Source organism: Melanerpes formicivorus, unplaced genomic scaffold (assembly GCF_026170545.1).
Source record: "Melanerpes formicivorus ecotype bairdi unplaced genomic scaffold, bMelFor1.0.p_v2 SCAF_2, whole genome shotgun sequence".
Taxonomy (NCBI): domain Eukaryota; kingdom Metazoa; phylum Chordata; class Aves; order Piciformes; family Picidae; genus Melanerpes; species Melanerpes formicivorus.
The window spans coordinates 22401990-22423601 of record NW_027142354.1 but is presented as its reverse complement, the minus strand read 5'-3'; the positions used below and the strand labels follow the sequence as shown (position 1 = coordinate 22423601).

The 21612-nt window shown below is 41.4% G+C and overlaps 1 long non-coding RNA gene across 1 annotated transcript in view; it reads right to left on the bottom strand.

The window, feature by feature from the left end:
• Positions 1 to 1816, bottom strand: part of LOC137448386 (uncharacterized) — a 138631-nt gene extending 136815 nt beyond the window's left edge. Inside the window, exon 1 of the long non-coding RNA XR_010989064.1 lies at positions 1564 to 1816. This is a non-coding gene — a long non-coding RNA (uncharacterized lncRNA). The remainder of the gene's footprint in view (positions 1 to 1563) is intronic.
• Between the last annotated feature and the right edge of the window lie 19796 nt (positions 1817 to 21612).

Below are 21612 nucleotides of genomic sequence, written 5' to 3'. Positions count from 1 at the left end.
CTTAAGTGCTGTAACTTCTTTGTTGAAAAAACAACAAACACAAGGTTTAAGTAACTTATATATTAATTTGTCTATTGTTTTACTAATCTTTGTTTATTAAAATTATCTGTTAATTTAGTGTCATATTACCCTGGTCAGAGGGTTCCATTTGTGCATTTTAAATGCAACATAAGAGAAATTTTAAACCCAGGATTATTTCACACAGTTCCTTGGTTTTCAGAAATCTTTCTTTCATCCATGTCTTTAAACTTATCAGCTATGCTATATCATATATCATATTATCAGCTATGCAGATAATAGAACATCTGAAAAAGGAAGGAATAATAAGATCAGAAAAGCCTACATCTTAAAATAATATATGAAATTCTGGTTACACCCTTTCAAACATGAAATTCTGGTTACACCCTTTAAAAGGCATGCAGCAAATTGAGGAAGGTGACAGATACAGAAATGACAAGAATGGTAAGAGGAATAGGTCACCTTGAGAAAAAAAGGAGACTAAGTAAGCCTTGGAAAAGGAGACAACAGAGAAGAATGAGGCAGCTCTCTCTGTGTGTACAAAATAGAAAAGGTACACAGCAAACTATTATCTGTTGATTTTCTTAGCACAAGAATAAGAAGGTACTAAAAGAAATCATCAAGCAGAAAGCTGAAGAATGAGAACAAAGCCATGTGACAGCACTGTGCTGCTCACCACTACTGAATATTGTAAAGCCTGAGATTGTCTAAAGGTTTAAGTGATTAAACAAAGTAATAGAAGGAAGGTCCCCTTCAGGGGTCTTAGAAAGGCACAAACGTATCCCACAGCTCTGAACATCCTGATCTGTGCAAGATGCAAGGATCAGAGAGGGTTATGTTGTGAACAGCATTATAGTACACTTGCTTTGTTTCTTCTACTTCCTCCCTGAGCACTTGCTGTCTGCCACAGTTAGGCATAAGGAAAGGAAAATTCTAGGGAGCTTAAAGCCACTGCTTTTGTATTTTCCCTTCGGGAATAGTCTGCTTGAGCTGACACGCTTTTACTTAGCTGAGGTGACACCATCAGCCAGGATGAGAAGAAGTACCGTAACTCCATTAAACGTTTCCAAGAAAAATGATTCCACTTTCTTTATTATGCTATAGCTTCTCATATAATAGCAATAATCACAATTGCTTTGTAATATGCCTGGAGCAGCTTTGGAGATTGATTAAATGCTTTGGCCTCCCCTCGTCTTTAGTCAAATCCAGCAGCTGTTTATCACTCAGAATACTTTAGATCAATAAAGCTCATGCCTTACTTATATGTTTAAGAGGGTATGCTCTATATGAGCTTCCTTGAAGCAATAAGCAGTAATTACAATAAGTGATCATACTCTGTAGAATTAAAAGTAAGTAGGTGTAATAAAATAGATATAATCACCAGTGTCACTAGCATAAAACACTTTTAAAAAGCTACCCTTCTCAGCTGAAAGTTTGTCCCAAGTTCTTTGTAAAGGGGTGTCTGGAAAAGCTGTGAGCAAAATTTTGCTCAGACCTTGCCATCAGCCTGAACACAGTGACCGGAAGATTGAACAGGACACTCACCCCATCAACTGCAGAGCTGTCGTCCAAGTGCCCAGCACAGGAGGAAAAACCAAAAATAAGGTTGTGGCCCAACTTAGATGGAAGCATAACAACTAAAAGCATCAGTTTTAATCATTCTGTGAGATATGTCTTCTGACTCCACTCAGCCAGCAATTTCAGAGGCATTACATCAATAAAACTGCAAATATATTTAGATTCCATAAAAATAAGTGAAACTACTGAAGACAGTATAAAAACTTCTGCTGAATTCCATGAGACTAGGACTTTATTCTCTGTGTTAATCATAGGACTTAAGTGAATGAAAGTTGAATACCAGGAATAAAATCATCAAATCCAAATGAAACATACTGAAAAAAGTCCACTTCGTTATGCTGCCAGACAAGATAAGACAAACTCTTGGCTGGTGCCTTGAAAAGACAAATATTTGGGTATGAAAAGAAAGAGTGCATAAAGTCATTGCTTCTGAAATTATGTGTTATGGAAAATCCTTGCATCACTTTCACTGGCAGTTCACAGCTACTCATTAATTTTGCAAAATTGCAAAAGCTGCTACTCTCTGAGGTCTTCTGAAGCAGCAGAGTGTCTTCCTGCTCGTAAGGGGACAAAAAAAACAAAAAAAAACAATGCCCAGTTGTACAGCTACATGAAAAACAGTGTTTATATGGAAGGTGACAAGATTTGGTTCATTCTATACATAGCTGGGATCCTGTTTGGAAGAGACAACATTAGGACTTTATTTTCCACCCACACATCCATAGTAATACAGATAGTTTTCCCCAGAAGGAAAGGCAATGTAAAGTGGCATTAATGTCATGTGTCAACAAACACATATTAACCCAGGATTTAGGAATCCTTTAGGTGGACTAGCCCTTCGAACCTCACCTGATCTCAAAAGCATTTCAAAATATCACAGTATCACAGTATCGCTAAGGTTGGAAGAGACCTCGAGAATCATCGAGTCCAACCTGTCACCACTGACCTCATGACTAGACCATGGCACCAAGTGCCACGCCCAATCTCCTCTTGATGTATGCCACATACTACATTTGCTTTGATACAGATTGAGTCATATTAAGTTAGTGAACATTAAAATCCAATTAAAAACCTGGAGGGGGTGGGGGGACTTTGGGTACTTAGGAAGCCGGAGCCTTCCAGTCAATCAGCAAGGGAAGGAGAAAGAGGACAAAACAAGATAAAGGCAGCTGGTTGTTTTCATTGCTGATCAGAAGAGGAAGAATACTGGACAATCTAGAGCTTTCCACTTTATTTTGTTTTGCTGTTTTTCTCAAACCTGTCTGGGATTTCAGCTGTTAAAAAGAGGAGGGAGACTGGGGAAGGCAGGCTTTTCAAGTTATTTTATGAACCCAGCAAATGCTTCACACGTTTCAATTTCTCCCACTCTGTGTTCCTTTTCACACTGCTAACCACTTGAAAGCATCTTGCAGGGGAGAAACTACCAGAGAAAATAATGTTGAATGCTTCTTGTTTATTATATGCAGATCAAGCCGTTCTTATTAACTCAGTTTCCATCCTTCTTTCACAGGTAGCAGTGCTGTGATATTATTTGCAAGCAGCCAAGGTAATTACCATCCAGCAGGGTCCAATTGTTTTCAATTAAAAGCTTGACTGAAGTCTTTAGTTTTTAATACCGTTGTGACCATCTGCTTTCACTGAAGTTCATCAGCAAAGGCACAGGCCTCATTCTAATGCTGCTTAATTATATAGAGGAACTTTTTTTTTTTTTTTGGTCAGAGATTCATTCTTCCCTGCTAAAGAAATGGGCAGCAAAGAGACTGCCTGGTTTTGCTAATAGCCTGCAGCAAGATGGAGTATTTGGGAAGATCATTATCTTCCTGGGAGATCCAGCTGTTACTGAACTGACAAGATGATCCAAGGGACCAACAGGAGAAAGCAGTTAACCTCAGCCGCCCTCCTTTCTGTTCAGTCACTTTTTCTTCCAGCAAACCTAAAAAGGCCACAAGGAAACTGAGCCAGGCAGTACAGTCTTCTTCTGCTGATTACACTTTCAGACTCTTTTCCAGGCCAGGAAGTCAGGCAGGCTTTCCTGCCAGGGCACTGACTCCTTCCTCCTTGCACGTGCAGTGAATCTTTTGCAGTCCTGTATCATCTCAGATCTGAGGATCTCCAAATCCCTTACAGGCATTCATTAAGCCCTATGCAATCCTCAGGAGAAGTGAGTAAATATAATTTTCCAGATGGGGAAATTAGGGCAGCAAGAGGTTAAGTGACTAGCCTGGAGCCAAACAATAAATATGTGGTAGAATCAGCATGAAGGTCTGCAAAGTCCCAGGTTTAACAAAAGTCTCTTGAGTGCTCAGCTCCAGAAAAGCAAAAGGAAAAACAACACCCCAGCCCTCAAATCCTCAGGACACATAACTCATTTACTGCAACTCTGCTTTGTCTGTGCCAGTTCTAAGAACCATGACTCTTTGCATTTCCAACTGTACTGTGAAGACTTAGTGAGGGAACTGCTATCTCAAGGCAGGGAAGCACCCTTGATATTGTACCATACCACTGGCCCAGATAGACACACACCAGACAGGCCTGCTGTCATTTCCGTTATACATGGCTGTTTCCAAGGATCGGCCCCCTGAGGGCTCATACTTTGCCAAGTACTTGTTAAAGAGGAAGAATACATAGTATGACAATGTCAAATCTGGGGAGATGCACTGCACTGCTCTAGTTGCAGTTCAAATCCCTGAAATAAGAAGCCAGAGGCCTTTCCATCCTCTTGGCCAGCCATATAGGTAGGTACACCTGTCTCTCAGGTAAATCCCTGCTCCTCACTGTGACCGTTTGAGGCTGTGCCTTTAAGAAGAGGGACATTGTGACTGTATGTTTTATAAACAAAGGACAGGTCTAAACTAATTTCATTGCTGGATAGGCAGAGTACTGCCTTAAGTTTTGATTCCCAGTGAGACTAGTCTCAGTCTTGCACTTTTTCCCTCTCCTTTCGCAGCTCACAGCTTCTGGGCTTTCGGCCAGACTGACCTTGGACAGATAAGGCCTCTACTAACATATTCTGCTTTAATTAACAATTGTTCTTTTTCTCTCTTTCTAACCCTCTTTGGGGAAAAAGGGGGAAACCCTCCTCAGCAGAGGAGGGAATCTCATTCCTGTGTTATTTTGTTGTATATTTCTGTGTATATATTGTAAATACTGTAAATTGTGTATATAAACCCTCATTTCCTAAACCGCTTGTAAATACAGCACATATTCCTTTTGCTAATCCAGCTGTGATTTTCTTTCATTCTTTTCCCCTTTCACTTACAGGGGGAGGCCTTCCCCTCAACCCTTGACATTTTTTTCTTGGCGCCCAACGTGGGGCAGATAATTAGCTTGATTTAGTTGTTTATTGTTTTACTGATTTATTGCTTTATAGCCGGATTAGCAAAACATGAAGGTGCTGTGGATATTGGAGCGCTTATTTTTTTCGATTTTTGGGGCTCTGGTTTACAGATATAGTTTGGGTTTGATTCTGGATTACCTGGGTAAATATTTGATGCGGACAATTTATTTGTGGTTTATGTATTGGGTCAGACTCTGGTATGGAAGATGTGTGGATTTTTTCTGGCCAGTGAGATACAGGAATCTGACCTCTAGCACTCTCCCAATTGAGATAAAAGAGTTTAAGATCCCAGTAGAAGAAAGAGTAACTTTAAGGGATGGCTGGGATCCAAAGGTGATTTATTTGGTGTGTGTAATCCTGCTGCTGGTGATAATTAACATGTATCTGCTAATTTCTTTGCACTGGGAGAGGAAGGTATCCAGAGCGTGTTTTGTTATTAAAACTAGATCAAAGAGAAAGAGGCGTTCCTCTGGGTCAGCACATTGCGGGATTCGAACCCATGATCTCAACACTCATAGTCTCATGCCCTTACCAAGTGAGCCACAGATGGAACTCCAGAAACCAAACATCGTCCACGTGTCTCACCTGGAGCTTTTTGCCACAAGCACCAGGTTGGACCATTGTCACTTGCAGCTGTGTACAAAATGTTCTTAATGTCTGGACCATCTCGGACAGGTCCCAGACCCATTGCTTGAACTACCTCTGTCAAGGGTTGAGGGGAAGGCCTCGGCCTTCTTCCCCCCCCCGTAAGTGAAAGGGAAAAAGAATGAAAGAAAACACAGCCACATTAGCAAAAGGAATATGTGCTGTATTTACAAGCGGTTTAGGAAATGCAGGTTTATATACACCATTTACAGTATTTACAATATATACACAGAAATATACAACAAAGTAACACAGGAATGAGATTCCCTCCTCTGCTGAGGAGGTTCCCCCCTCCGTACCCCCTTTTCTCCCCTTTTTCCCCAAAGAGGGTTAGAAAGAGAGAAAAAGAGCAATTGTTAATTAAAGCAGAATATGTTAGTAGAGGCCTTATCTGTCCAAGGTCAGTCTGGCCGAAAGCCCAGAAGCTGTGAGCTGCGAAAGGAGGGGGAAAAAGTGCAAGACTGACACTAGCCTCACTGGGAATCAAAACTTAAGGCAGTACTCTGCCTATCCAGCAATGAAATTAGTTTAGACCTGTCCTTTGTTTATAAAACATACAGTCACAATGTCCCTCTTCTTAAAGGCACAGCCTCAAATGGTCACACTCACCAATCTTTGGAGAGATAGAAAGTTGAGTTTCATTCTCTCACCATAAGGTGACTCCTTCCTTGGCACATGCCTTCACTCACAACACAGTGTGTTAGACCCAGGTGACACTCCTTCCCTGGCGCATCTTGCAGGCTGGCTGTTATACCAACTCTATGACTCCTGTGCAACTACAGGAAGAGAAGGTGGAATCTGAGGCTTGGGAGATGGTTACTTCAGAAAATGGTGTAAATTACTTCAGTATTTTAAAAGGCTTGAGGTGTTGCTATTCAACTACCTTCAGCTATTGCAAATGTAATGCAATTTGTTTCCATGCGGATTTAGTTTAAAGCTGTGTGTAGTATGTCTCCTAAATGAGTAATTACACACCAGAATATAATGGCTCATTTGGATTTATTTTGTAACCAATGTGCATTTAAGAAGCAAATTCTGGTGTAGTATGCAGCAACAAACAAGCAGGACACATTCTGAAAGATGGTTTTCATACACTTTCATTCCTAAGAAGCTCCCAAAGGCCAATTCCTGCCAGAGAAGCAGACAAGAAAAAGTGAGAAGAAATAAACCTTTTCTTTAAAAATTACTTTGAAGGAAACATAATGACCATGTTAAGAAAATCGTCCAGTAAACACATTTTTTTAATGAGTGTCCTGTGAATTGGATGGCCTAGGAAATTGGTAGTAAGATTTTGCATCTTTTCTTCCTGCATTTGAAACTAATCTGTGCTCATAAGCTAGTCAGCATAGCTATTCCAAAGAGTTTTTCAGTGACTTATGCAAAATGATTTGGCAGTGTCCATTTGGGCAGCTCTAATGGAACTGTGTGTGAACTGCAAGAACTACAGAGACACTTCTGTCCTTTTCCAAAGTGCTCTCTATAATTTTCCAAAAAGCTGGTTTCTGGTGAAAGGTCCTGAAATGACATGAGCCATAATGCATCAATACGTCCAAGTGAAAAGATTTAAACAGCACTCAGACTAATGGGAGGCACCTGGGGCTGATCTCTAAGAATATTTAAAACAACCACTCTCACTTAAGTTATTAGTAGTTCAAAATGCTACTTTATTCACTAGTTCTAGCCAAAGGTATTGGGACTCTTGCATTTTTTGTACCTCCATGCATTGCCATAAGACAAAAAAATTGCCTTCTGACAGGATTGCACGACCAGCAGTGCCTTTCCTTACATCTTCTCAGCAATCTCCCTGCATTATGAAGACTGCTAGGTCCATCCTACTTAACTGGAAGCATTGAAAACTGAGATACTGAAATCAGGTTCCATCTTCATCAGGCTCTTCCAAAGGGCACATATGATCTACATCTCCCATCAGAAGCATTTCTGTTTCTCCATCAGCTGCAGAGGCAAGTTAGCACAAACAGACCCCTAATTCTGGTACCTGAGTTAATTGCTTAAAGAAAAATAAAGATTAATCAATTCTGCCTCCTTGAAACCACTTGTTAGCTATGTCTGAACAGAGGTGTTACTGGATGTAAGAAGTTCCCTGTTTAAAAGATGAAAGAGAGAGAAATACCCTTGTTTTCTATCTTGAGGTCATTTTCTGTGTAAATAGATCAGGCAAATCAAGACCTGAGACATCATGAGATTGGACTCTAGTAGGCAAAGTCAGTGGTGTAGTCTATAAGACTCCACTTAGGAACAGGGGCATGGGGCTGTAGGTCAAGGCAAATATCAGAGTCTTTGAATTACAAGGACTGGTTTTGCTTGACTATCTGCCAATGACTCTACAGCATCCTTCACAGCAATAAGTAAATGAACCCATACTGTCATGCAGGTAGGTTATGCCCATCTTTGTAGAGGGGACTGAAACAAGCATAGAAGGCAGCCCAGCTTTAGCAAAGGCACAAGGAAGAGTTTGAATTGCTTTCTGGATTAATTTGAGACTGCACTATCAGGTTCAAAGTGCAAAGTATACAGCTCATCTCACTTACTCTCTCTTTATTGGTCCATAGCCTATGCATCTGTGCTGTACAGAAAGGTATTTTCCTGCCCATAATCAATTCAATAAAAATACTAGAGAATTTTTGAATAAAACTATATGGAAAGTTGCCTACAGCTCTGGGATCTGTCTGGAAGGTTTGTAGCACCTCCTTGCTGGAGCTCCAGAACAGGGAACCTTTATTCATTTGCCTTCTTCCAGGCAAACCTGATTTTTCACTATACATATTTGAAGTCAAAGAACTGCAGGATTAGCATTCTGTACTTTTTCAGGCCTGAGTGAAAAATAAGAATTCCAGGTGCATCTGCATCACAACACCTCTGTTGTATCTCACAGTCCATTCTCTTTAGATTTAATAATGTTACAGTTCAAGTCAGAGGCAGCTGAGCCTAATGAGATGGCTCAGTGAAAAGGACCCATTGGCTTCAAGATGAGAGAGGTATGCCGCACCACTCAGGGGGAGGCTGACTGCTCTTTTAGGTCTTGCTGTATAAACTCAGTGTTCTGTTTTTCTGATTTCTTTCCCCTCAAAGTCAGTTTCCCTTTCTCCTTGTTTTGTTAGAATGACGTATGGTGCAGAAAATGCTTCAGACTCATCTGAGAGTGAGAGAAAGACAAAGTAGTATTTCACACGTCATACATTTTCTTCTGTGAAATGTAAAACCTCCCCATTTTTTTCCAGTGTCCTTCTTAATTTCCCTTCTTAATGCACCCAGACAGCTTAAAGACATAGGATGTGGAGTCTGAGTACCAAGAATCTGTGTGGAAAACAGTATTATCAAAAGATCACTCTGAAAACCTGTATTTCAGTGAACTTTGTGGCATTTCCTGAATAGCACCCTCAGACCTCATGTACTGTCTTGTAATTACAAAAAATATAACTTGGTGTGCCATGCGCTGTGTCAGCTTTGATTATGCCAGCAGAGAAAGACATGGGATACAGGGAACAAATAAAGGAAGAATGATGGCTGTCTAGTGGCTTATCAATTTACATGTCTCTGCAGTAAATCTAAGTCCTTTGTGCTGTCAGTCATGCACTCCTACAGCAGTGATTGCTGGAATATGAAAATCACAGCTTTGAGATCCATTTGTACATTCTCACATTTGCAAAGTCTTTCTGGGTTTATTGCTTCAGTGACTGCAGCATCCTACATCAGACTCACGATTTGAAACTTGACATTCCCCCTACGATGCAGCTTATGTGCAACAGTTCATATGAACACTCTCTGGACCACCACCTCTCCAGTTTATATTACAAAGGAAAATGGAAAAAACACTCAGGAAACTGTAAAGGTAACAAATGATCCTATATTAGATGACGTATTTCAAGCCTATAAATCCCAATTATACATTGCAGTTGTGGCTGAAAATAACACACCTCCTCATCAAATATTTACTCTGACATAAATAGCTGCCTAGCCAACATCATGCATGAGCACATTAACTGCAACTGTATATTTTCAGCTGAAATGGCACACTGGAAATTAATGAAAACAGGAAGACATGAACAAAACCCATCCCAGGGCTGCCATTATCTGTGTAACAACTGTCAGCAGCAGAAAAAACAGCTTCCTGGAATTTTTAAAGGCATGGTGTTCAGAAAACAAAAATCATACTTGTTACAGGCACAACACATGGTCATGCACACACACACACTCTACAACTAAATTTCCTATGACCCTTCCCAAAATCTCTCTCATGAGGACCAAAAGCACCAGGAGTGTGTCAGAGAGGACTCTTGCGGTTGTGAAATATATGTAGTTGTAGAAAAGCATTTTTTATGCGCCCAATGAAGACAAACACCCCACCATGTAAGATTTTCTGCAGGACCACAGGTGATTAACAAGAAGGAAAAGAAGAATCAGAAACCATCCTGAGAAATTCCTTCAGCTATGACCCTAATTTGGAGTAAATATTACAATCTGTAGCAGAGTACAACCCTCATCTACTTAAATACGATTTCCCTTTAATGGATTAAAAATTGTGATGCAAGGAAAACAAAAGCCACTGCAAAATATGGCAGGATAATAAAATTATTGCAAATTTTTTTATTAAGAATAATAATAATAATAACAATAGTATTTTTTAAAAAAAAAAAAAACAGGTTGGAAGAGACCTTCAAGATCATCACATCCAACCCATCAACCAATCCAACCCACTTAAACAACTAAACCATGGCACCAAGCACCCCATCAAGTCTCCTCCTGAACACCTCCAATGATGGTGACTCCACCACCTCTCCGGGCAGCCCATTCCAGTGGGCAATCACTCTCCCTGTATAGAATTTCTTCCTGAGATCCAACCTAAACCTCCCCTGGCACAGCCTGAGACTGTGTCCTCTTGTTCTGGTACTGCCTGCCTGGGAGAAGAGACCAACATCCACCTGTCTACGACTTCCCTTCAGGTAGTTGTAGAGAGCAATAAGGTCACCCCTGAGTCTCCTCCTCTCCAGGCTAAGCAATCCCAGCTCCCTCAGTCTCTCCTCATAGGGCTTGTGTTCCAAACCCCTCACCAGCTTTGTTGCCCTTCTCTGGACACATTCCAGCAAGTCAACATCCTTCCTAAACTGAGGGGCCCAGAACTGGACACAGTACTTGAGGTGCAGCCTAACCAGTGCAGTGTACAGGGGCAGAATGACCTCCCTGCTCCTGCTGGCCACACTGTTCCTGATGCAGGCCAGGATGCCATTGGCCCTCTTGGCTGCCTGGGCACACTGCAGGCTCATGTTCAGCCTACCATCGACCATCGACATTTTCTGAACTTAAGTAAGTTGATCATCCCTCAAAAACTCCCCAAGTAATGTTACTGTCTTTAAATTCTCTGCATTAAAACCCAGAAAACTGTCATACTGATGCATTCAGCTTTTGAGCTGCATTCCGTAGGGCACGTACAATTCTTCCAGATCAGCAAATCTGTACAATATCGCAGTGTTTGGTTCCCCTATTGAATAAAATATATTGTGTCCTATCTGATCCATTTAGTAGACTTGGCACAATTTTCTCACATCCCTAACAGGTTTGGACCACTTTTGTCATGATGTAACAAGAAGAGCATGAAATCACTACAATCTTTAAAATAAACACATACATTATGTTTTGGGTTTTTTTTCTGATATTGAGTCTCCTAATGTTTGACATGCCATGGGGCTTCTACAAGTGTTTTTTTCCCTCCTTGACATCTCATAAAATCACAAAATACTTGTGTTTGGGAGTGAGGAACATTACAAGCAAGTAAACAACAACAGGAAAAGCAGAAGGCCAATGTTTTCATCATTTACTCCCATTTTTAACTGGAAAATATATTTCAGTCCTGAAGTCAGATTTGAATCATTAAGGATCCTTGTTTAGGGAACAGAACGTTACCATCAACAAACACCATTTTGCAGCACTTGTTATAATAAATAACCCAAAATACTATTTGCTTTTTTTGCCATCTCCTTATATATATCTCCCACTTGAAGCATCTGTTATTCCAAGACCATTCCTTTCTGCACCATCAGAAGGAAGAGAGCTGGGATAAGCCTAAAGTCCATTGAAGCTGGTAACCTGTTACTGACAGTGGCTGACTGAGGATGTCCAAGAAGCAGTAAAAGAGCAAAGAAAGCACACAGTGAGCCACAGTTATGGCCTTGCAATTCTCTTCTGTGCCTATGTGTCATGTGAACCAGCCTGAATTTTCATTTTAAGGTACTGCCTGATAAAATTGCTTTGGAGAATCAGAGACTAGAACATAATGCAAACTACCAAGCCTTGACAATCTTGCCAAAACCCTGAAGATGTATCTGTGCCTATAACATAGAAAATTGCTATTCGGTCTTTCACCTACTCCATGTTCTTTCACCTTTGAGGAACATTTTACATGAGAAGCACTTGAATGAATGACAGCCCTAGCAGCAGCCTATCACACTGGAATAATAAAGGATTAATTACCTCCATCATCAGCACTCTATTATTATTTGAAGCATCAAGCACCTGTTGTGAGGTAAAAATGCCTGGAAACACAGAAAAGAAGACACTGTGCATTAATTCAATACGTCTTCTAGCCTGCACCTGCGTTTAATTAGTTACTCTCAAATCAGACCTGCAGAGCCAGAAGCTGCAAGTGAGGGCACGGCTGACTGCTGGCCTGGCTGGGCTGACAGAGTAATTAATTGCGTTCTTACCACGACTCCATCTTCTGTGCAAACAAAAGTTAATCATTTACTGGGAAAGTCTGACCTGATGCTTCTTCACCATTTGAGACAGGGCATAGAGCATTCCAATAACAACATCCTCCACTTTATATTTACTGCTTGCATCCTAAAATGACATGCTGACCTCTGTGTAGTGCCACTGGAATGCTACACAGAGGCAGGGTGGAGAAGGTATAAAGCAAATAAAAAGAAGTGAAAATCTGAATTAGAGAAGTGCTGACCACAGAAAACCACCACTGGGCAGCTGTCCCAAAAAAAAAAAAAATAAAGAAAAAAAGAAGAAAAAAAAAAAAGCTGCTTGGGCAGAGGACTGGCAAAATGTCAGCTAATAACCTGCCTGTATTGGCATTCCTCTAGCCCTCAAAATGACAGTGTGCATGTAAGCTTCCAGCTATTCATACATATTAATGACTGTATTTTCAAAGCACTTTGGAAAGAGGGAAGCGTCATTACAGCTCTTTAGTACACGACAAAGAGAGTGGCTAGGGGTCTTCTCTTAAGAAGAAAAGCGAGGTGCATGGACACCTTAGAATAGCTTCTGGTTTCAGCACAAGGACATCTCTCCTTGCAGGAGCACAGGTGACCACAGGCTACCCCTCACCACAGAGCTGAGAAGAAAACAATGCAGAAACAGAGGTTAGGTATTGAGCTGTTATATCTGAACCAAGTGGTACCTGCAGAGCATGTCTGAATAGAAAGAATAGGGCACAAGTCTGAAGAGGAGCCTTGCACACTCATCGCTGCAAAAGAGTGAGTGGGTTATTTCTCACAGTGCCATGTCCTTTGCTCTTTCCGCCAGTATTTGTGGGGCTGGAGCAAGAACAGGAGGGAGAGGGATGGTGCAGCTAGGCAAGCCTGGGAATGAGGACATGTTTCCTTTCCCTGATAACTGGAGTAGCCCTCTGGGGTGATGTGAATTTTCTTCTGTGTGAGTGAAGAGTGAATGGACTGTTTGCTTGCTTTGTAAGCAAAGAGACACTTAACTAGCAACCACCTCTGAAGCTTTTGAAACATCAAGTTAAGAAATTATTTCCTCTCTTTTAAAATCTTTTTACTTTGCTTCTTGAGAGAAGCTTGGTACATTTCTTTTTAAAATTAATAGCATACACTTGACCAAAAATGCTAAGATGCTGGTTCCAGCAAATTACACAGATAATTAAGCCTAATTTCAATAATGCTCCAAAACACTATTAATAAATCTTTGGCCTCTTGAATTCTTTGAATATGCACAAGACACTTCACATACACCAAATTCCTCACTCACAGCTACATTTCTGTTGAGTTTTGGCCACCCTGATCTAAATTCTACTGTCAGTTAAATCCCTGTAAGTCTGGAGCAATTGCTTGTCCTTGGTGGCATAACTCAAGATTACAGCTGTGTAAATGCACACAGAATGTATCTTGAAATGTTGTAAATCTGACCTTCAGCTTGCTTTCATGAAAGGGGAAAACCCAGAAACTTATTTTCACATCTAGTAGGCTCCTTGAAAAACTACCCTGCATAAATATTATTATTCAAACATAGGTATAGCAGCATTAGAACAGAGTTGAAAGTGCCCATTTTCTAGGTCTACTGGGAGGGGGCAAGATGCCAAGTGTTATATTTATGAGCTACCACAAGCAACACTTTTAGTCACTCGTGTGCACTTTGGCTCCCTACTATGGCACATGAAGACCTTCAGCTTATTCTTGGTTAATAGGTCACTGTCTGACGTCAAGATACTGAAGCATTTCATTGTTGGCAGCAGTTGGGTGTTGATCACCCAACCTCCCAACTCACATGGCTGGCTCTATTGTTTTATGGTGCTTAGGGGGTGTGCAACTCCCAGACAGCCAGAGAGTGAGACCTCTACAGACCTGGGCATCACCATTGCTCCTGCTGAGCTGTTAGCTCACTGCCCACCCTAACTGAAAAATCATGAATAAAAGTACCTAGATGTAATTTTTTTCCGTACCCTGCTTTCCAATACCATATCACTTCAGACTTTGTCTTGAGTTAAATGTCACGGCAAACTGATGTGCTGAGTGCAGAATAATAAATTTCATCCCAGACTTTTTGAGTTACAGGTCATTTAATGCAGTAACTGTGGGCAAGTGGGGCCTTCATTGTCTTCCCACTAATGTCAATGAGTATTTCTTGCCCATTAGTTCAGAAATGGATATCATCCCTGGCTGTGACAGATTGCTTCTAATCTAAATTTGTTACAAACTGACACTGTCTGTACCTTAATTTCTGGGTGCCCATTTTAAGACACCCAAAGTCTAATTTGCAGAGCAGACAGATGCTAGTGGAAGCTATTGGAATAAAGACAATCTCTGGTTTGTGCACAGAAACTCTTGCCATTTGGAAGCAGTTGCTGTCCTTCATGCACGGCCCTTGCAAAGGACTCTCCCCTGCTGTTATCCTAAATGCAGATTAATAGATGCAGGTGCAAAGGGGAGAGATTAACTGGTTCTTGCTTTGTGTTTGCAGCAGAGTGGCAACATTAGAGGGAAGGAGGCAACATTAAAAAAGGAAACAGGAACTGGGAATTTATGTCCACAAGATACAGGGAAAAAAAGAAGGGAAAAAAAAAAAAAAAAGTGCTTTTGTAAAAAAGTCCACCCCGCGTTTTAAAACAAACAAACAAACACAAAACAACCAAACCCCACCACCAAACCAGTAAGAGCAAAAGAACTGCTCTCTTCTTTCAGTAAAAACTAACAATGGCCTCTTCTATCTGGATAAATTATCAGGCGGAAAAGATTAACATCATGAACTAACAATTCAGCAAAAGGCAATTTCAACAAAAGCAAGGTCCTTGGTTTCCCTACAGGGACCTGCCCAGTGAGCTGACCCTCTTTTGTGATTTTCCTCTCTATGACCAAGTTTTTCAGGAAACAAAAAGAGTAAGAGCAGTTCAGTGTACTCAGTCAGCTGTGAATACACACAGGATGAAGATGCTCGGCTGAGAATGCCACAGGGAGAAAATGACTGATCCTCCGCAGAGTCCAGAAAACCCCAAACCCCCTACTAAATAGTGAGAGTGAAAAAAAAAGTGATAAAATAAACCCAAGTCAACCACAAAAGACACTTATGCAGTCAGGAAACGGCATCCATCCATAGCCCAATGTTTCACTTCACAATTCCAATATGTTTTAATACATTTTATTTCTAGGCTACAAAATATACCATTCATTAAGTCCATACATACATACTAGTCCTAAAAATATGAACAGTTTTGCTTGCTAGCTTTTCCATATCAGATTTCCCTATGTTTATAATACGTTTCTCTGTTGCTGCAAGATAGACCTGCACAAATATAAATCAATCCCCTCTGACTGCACAGGAAAACACTGACCCTGAGTAACCACCACGTGCAAGGGATATGGACAGGCTAGATTTCAATCCTTTAACCTGGGTAAGTCTTGGAAGGTGGAAATCAGGTCAGGATTTTTGTAACAGGACTTTGATTTTTTTCAACAAAATTGTTCTCCTGAGGTCTCCAAATCACTGTTGGAGGACAGGAGTTGCCAGCTGCATGTGACAAGAGCCCCTGGCACACAGTAGGTCAGTAAAATGTGGACTCTGAAGCCCTTAGAAATGTGTGTAAACATACAAGTAGTATGTGAATCTCTTGCCCTAATGACAATCTGTGACAGTTTTGCTGTTAACATCAGTGGCTGCAAGATTTTACCCAGTAGAATCAATTTATGAAATTAATGTAAAGGGCCAGAGCCCAAATTGTTCTTTCCTCATCACAAATGAGTAACACTGAGCTTGAAGTAATGACAGCTAACCAAATTACACATGCAAATAAACACATTATGATGAACTGCAGCAGTGCAAGTGAAAAATACTATTCACCTTCCAGGAGAAAATAAATAGTTTTTAAATGAACCTTTAATTTAATCTGTCCTTTTAGAATATTAGCTTAAAAGAAAAACTTATTACCCTTTAGGAAATACACCCTTAATGGAGGCTTCCAGGTAGCTCTCATGAAAACATTCAAAATAGATGTGAACACACACTCTGGTTTTCCATAAATGTCAACATTTATTTCTGGCAAATATTGTCCCTTGCTTTCTCTCTGCCAGTGTTATCCTCCCAGACCAATAAATCTATGCAGGAGTCCATACCTACTTATTACTCTCATTGGATTAGCAATGATTAAAAGTGACTGCTGCATAGATGTAATGGATGGAGTCCAAACTCTTCCCCCATGGGATATTGGCTGCACACAGTTGCATGACCCCCAGAAGATATTTTTCTGCTTTCAAGCAGAACAGGTGTTTCTGGTGAACGAGGAAAGTATAAAGTTTGCTCCTGCTTTCAAAGTGACCACGAAGCATTTGTTAATGGTGAGTTGCCCCATAGCTAGAAGAGCCATCTCAACATTCTGCACTGCATTGCTACATGGGCCTATTGACTGACATGCAGTACACACATGTGCTAATCTTACAGACCAGAGGTTAGGATAATTTATCATACTTTCCCCAAAATGTCCCTAGGAGGGAAGAAAAACTCACCATGCCCATCTCTCAAATGTGCAATAATCCATATGTACCCATACAGGCCTGTAAGTTGGCCTTTCATTATGAGTATGGCAAATAGCAACCACAGCTAAGAGTGGGGTATTACAGAGGAAAGATTCTGCTAAAAGGGAAAGGACTCAATTCACCCTGGGACTGCACTGAGTATACAGGATTCTGAGGAGCAAATAGTCCAAGTGCTGGCAATTGGATAGTAATACAAAGCAATTCACTGGTTTCCCAAAGAAGGCAATACTGGCTGTGGAGTACTAACAGCCAACTCAAATAGAGATGTGCTGATTATACATCTACCCACAGGCTAATTTTGTTGAAGGGGAAAGAGAGCCTGGGAAACCTTGAGCTTTTTTCCATTGCAGGAAGCCCTTAGTGATGATGGGAATGCAAAACTGCTCATTTTTGCCCCAGGAGTGAATTGTCCCTGGGTTGCACCAGGTGTGAAGTCTTCTAGCACAAGGTCCCTTTGAACCAAGACCAAGGACCAAAGGGAGCAGGAGGGAAAAATGACAGCAAGATCAATTCCACGTGAACATGGAGAAGAACCTTCATGTTTTTGCTAAAGGCAGGAAAAGGACTAAAACTCTCTGCACATGAACTGCTGTGCTGCTGAGTGAAAGCCCACCCTTGCCTCAAGAGGATGAGAAATAGAGCTATGGAAAAGTAGCTGTGACAACACATAGAAATCAGACTCACTGTAAAGTTCTCTTTTATTGACCAAAAGCAAGGGGAAAAAGAAACAAACAAATAGAACAAAAAGCAACATAGTGCTACTGGTGAAAAATAAGTACTCGTTCTGTGGCAAAAGGAGAGGAAAAAAAAGAAGAAACACTGGCAAGAGAGACTGTGGTAAGTGACCCTAAATAGTAAGTACAGTGAATTTAAGTGATCCTAAATAGCAAATAGAATGAATTATCTGGGAATCCAGCCTCTGTACAAATAATAATATCTTCAGTTCTCCTGAAGCTTTCCTCAAAACATGCTCTAACAATGATGAATTTGCACTCTTTCAAATTTGTGCTGAAGATGGTTAATTCATGTAGATGAAGGCAGCCAGATGGATGACTTGATCTTGGAACTTGGCCTGGAAGGTATTCATAGCCACAGCAAGAAAAGTGCTCTTCATTTTGCTTAGCAAATCCTGAGGACGTGAGAAACCCCGGGCTGTGCTAATGACCTGCTTGGGGTTTCTGCTCACTTGAAGCCACCTCAAGCTTCAAATTGAGTCATTTCTCCATTTTCTACAAACATTCCCCAAACCACACAGGAACATAAAACCTGATCCAGTACTTTTCCTAGCATGTTGCTACACAGACCAAGAAATCAGAAATGATGGGACTGGAATAAGCTCCAGGTCCAACCTTCTTCCCAGGTTTGGGAGAGACTAAGGCCTGGCCTTGCAATGCGTATAGCCTTCCGCTGGAAACTGTCCCTCCTGCTCTAAGACCCTTTCACCTTCTGAAAAGGACAAATGCAGCAAGGAGAACTTGCCCTGGAAGCCAGGTAAACCTAATCATTCCGTTCCATAGAGTGGATGAAATACTTCCTGAAAAGCATATCCTGTGTCCACAATAGCTGCAGCTGAAATGCCTTCCGAGAGGTGAGAGGTGGCTATCACTTAAATTGCTGTTACTGCAGCTATCCTGACCATACCTATCCTTGGCATAGGTATGGAAGTTACCAATGGGCAAATGAGCAATGATACCTCTCACCTTTCAATCTCTGTGATGCTTTATTCTGTGGAGTAATATGCTTCAGTCCATGGACTGGCATCTGAACTGAGTCACTAACCAGTTTCACTGCAGTTAGGTACATTTAGATGCTGACTTGAATCCTTCTCAAGCCTATGTAAAGCCTTCGGACTTGAACTTTGTGCATGCTGCATTTCTAACTGTTACTTTAAATCCTGGACTCTGTTCCTTGTATTGACAGCCCATCTGTTTCTCAGCAAGAATTTAGGGAAAATCCCTGGTGCTGTCTACACCTGGATGCCATGACAGCCAGTCTCTCAAAAACAACATGAGGAAGAGCACAAGGTTCCCCAGTGTACTGCAACACAATTGCTGGCATAAGAAGCCTGAATAGACATCATGGTTGAGGATGCAATGCAGCACTGATGGCTATAATATGTCAGCTCTCATGAGACCTAGCCTAATCTATCTTTACTCCATATGGTCCTGCTACTAGGAGCCACCCTTTCCAAGAGTGGCACAGTCCTTCTCATCTAGTGGAGACCCACCTTGTCCCAGGGCTCCTTCTGTCATCCACTCTCCTCAGGGTACCACCAGCAGTGGACACCTGGGGTGACCCCTGAGAACACATAGAGAGAGAAAAAAAGAGAGTTTGTGGTTGTCAGAAAAAGGGGCAGGGCACATGGGAGGACAACATAGTTGTCATGAGGATATTAAATGAGAAAATTAGAAGGGCCAAAGGCCAACTAGAAATTAATTTGATTTCAGCTGCTTAAGACAACAAGAAATGCTTCTACAAATGTATTATCAACAAAAGAAGGACTGAGGATAATCTCTGTCCTTTTGTGGATGTAGGGGGGAACATTGTGGATGAAGACTAGGAAAAGGCTGAGGTACTCAATACCTTCTTTACCTTGGTCTTTAGCAGTAGGACCAGTTGTTTGCTAGAATACCCAGCCCTCTGTGCTGGAAGACAGGGATAGGGAGCAGAATGTAGTTTCCATAATGCAAGAGGAGGTAGTTAGAAACTTGCTGCACCATCTAGACATACACAAGTCTACAGAGCTAGATGTGGATACTGAGGCAAGTGGTGGAAGCACTCATCATGCTGTGGAACCTCCCATGTGCCAGCTCACACCCATTGCCCCTTGTCCTATCATTGGACACCACTGGACATCATTGGACAGCCTGGCTCTGTCCTCCTGGCACTCACCCTTCACTTATTTATAAACATTAATGAGATCATCTCCTGGTCTCCTCTTGTTCAAGCTAAAGAGACAGCTTCCTCAGCCTTTCCCCATAAAGGAGATGATCTGCTCCCTTGATCATCATTTATGGGCAGTCCCAGCTAAGAAGGGAAATCCCAGATGACTGGATTGGCAAATGTGATGCCTATCTACAAGAAATCCTGAAGGAAGGAGCTACAGACCTGTCAGTCTGACCTCAGTGCTACCAAAGGTCATGGAGCAGATCATGTTGAGTGCCATTATGCAGCGCATGCAAGACAACTGGGTGATCAGGTCTAGTCAGTATGGGTTTATGAGGGGTAGGTCTTGATGAACTGCTTGAAGGAGTCCAGTACAGAGCCACAAATATGATTAAAGGAGTGGAACAGCTCCCTTACAAGGACAGACTGAGGAAACTTGACCAAGAGGAGGCCAAGAGATGACCTCATTATTGTTTATAAATATGTAAAGGGTGGGACTCAGGAGCACAGAGCCAGGCTCTTCTCAGAGATGTCCAGTGACAGGACAAATGGCAACAGGTACAAGCTGGATCATAGGAGGTTCCATGTAAACAAAAGGAAAAGCTTTTTTCACTGTGAGGGTAACAGAACACTGGAACAGGCTGCCCAGAAATGTGGAGTCTCTTTTTCTGGAGGCATTCAAAACCTGCCTAGACACATTCCTGTGTGACCTACTCTGGGTGATCCTGCTCTGGCAGAGGGGTTGGACAAAATGATCTTTCAAGGTCACTTCCAACTATTAACAAGGTGGCCCACTTAGTTGATGAGGAAAAGGCTGTGGACTTCAATAAACATTTGGCACTGTCTCCCACAGCATCCTCCTGAAGAAATTGGCTGCTCATGACTAGTTAGCATTTCCTCTTTGCTCACTCACCTGTCCCTCTGCCCTTGTCCTCTCACCAGGATAGGAAACAGAGGCTCCAAAAGGCCCAGGGAGCTGTCCCTCAGGTTGTCCAGCCTGGTTGGAAGCAGAAGATCCTGATGCCAGTGGCACAAAACCTGGTCCTGTGAGATTTCATCCTGTAAGTGCAGGGAGCTCAAGACATGGTTTGAATTTGGCAGCTCTCCTCTAAGCTTCCCACTGTTTCCTTGGCACAAACATGAGTCTGGGACATGTCCCAGCTGAAGTCTGGGATCAACTGTCCTCTATGTGAGGTTCCAAAACCAAAGGGACAGAGCCTGTGAGCTGCCGAAGGCCTCCTCCTGAAGTCTCTAAGAGACATTGAAGCAAATCATTCCATTGAAAATGCAAAGCATGCTGCTTAGAATTTCCATACACAGTAATGTTCAATATATCTTCTGCAAGTGTAGTTTAACCATGTCTGTGTTGATCCTGCTTTGTGCCCACTCTGGCTTGTATTAACTTTTCACAACAGACCATACCCGGAGTTTGGCACAATAAACCAGAAAGGTTCTTCCTTTTTATTTGTGCATGTCATTAACATTAAACACATGATGCTGTGATGACAATGGAATTGATGGCTTAATGGGATGAATTTTAATTTAAGTAATACTTCCATTAATCTAAAAGCTCTCCCTTAAAAGTCTGTAGAATTTATTTACTGGAAAAATTCCAGCATAATTCTACTGAAAATTCTCCTCTGAATGATAATATGTCAGACTTTTAAGGCTCTATTCTGGCAGGTTTTCTTTCTGCCTTTGGATATTATTGACATAAGAACACATTTCTGAGAAGTAACAAAAAGGGAAGAAAAAAAAAAAAAAAAAAAAGGAGAGAGAAAGAAGAAAGAAAAAAGAGAAAGAAAGAGAGACCGCTTCAGAAATCACAGTAGGTGCAAAATGCCATAGCCCCAGATATGT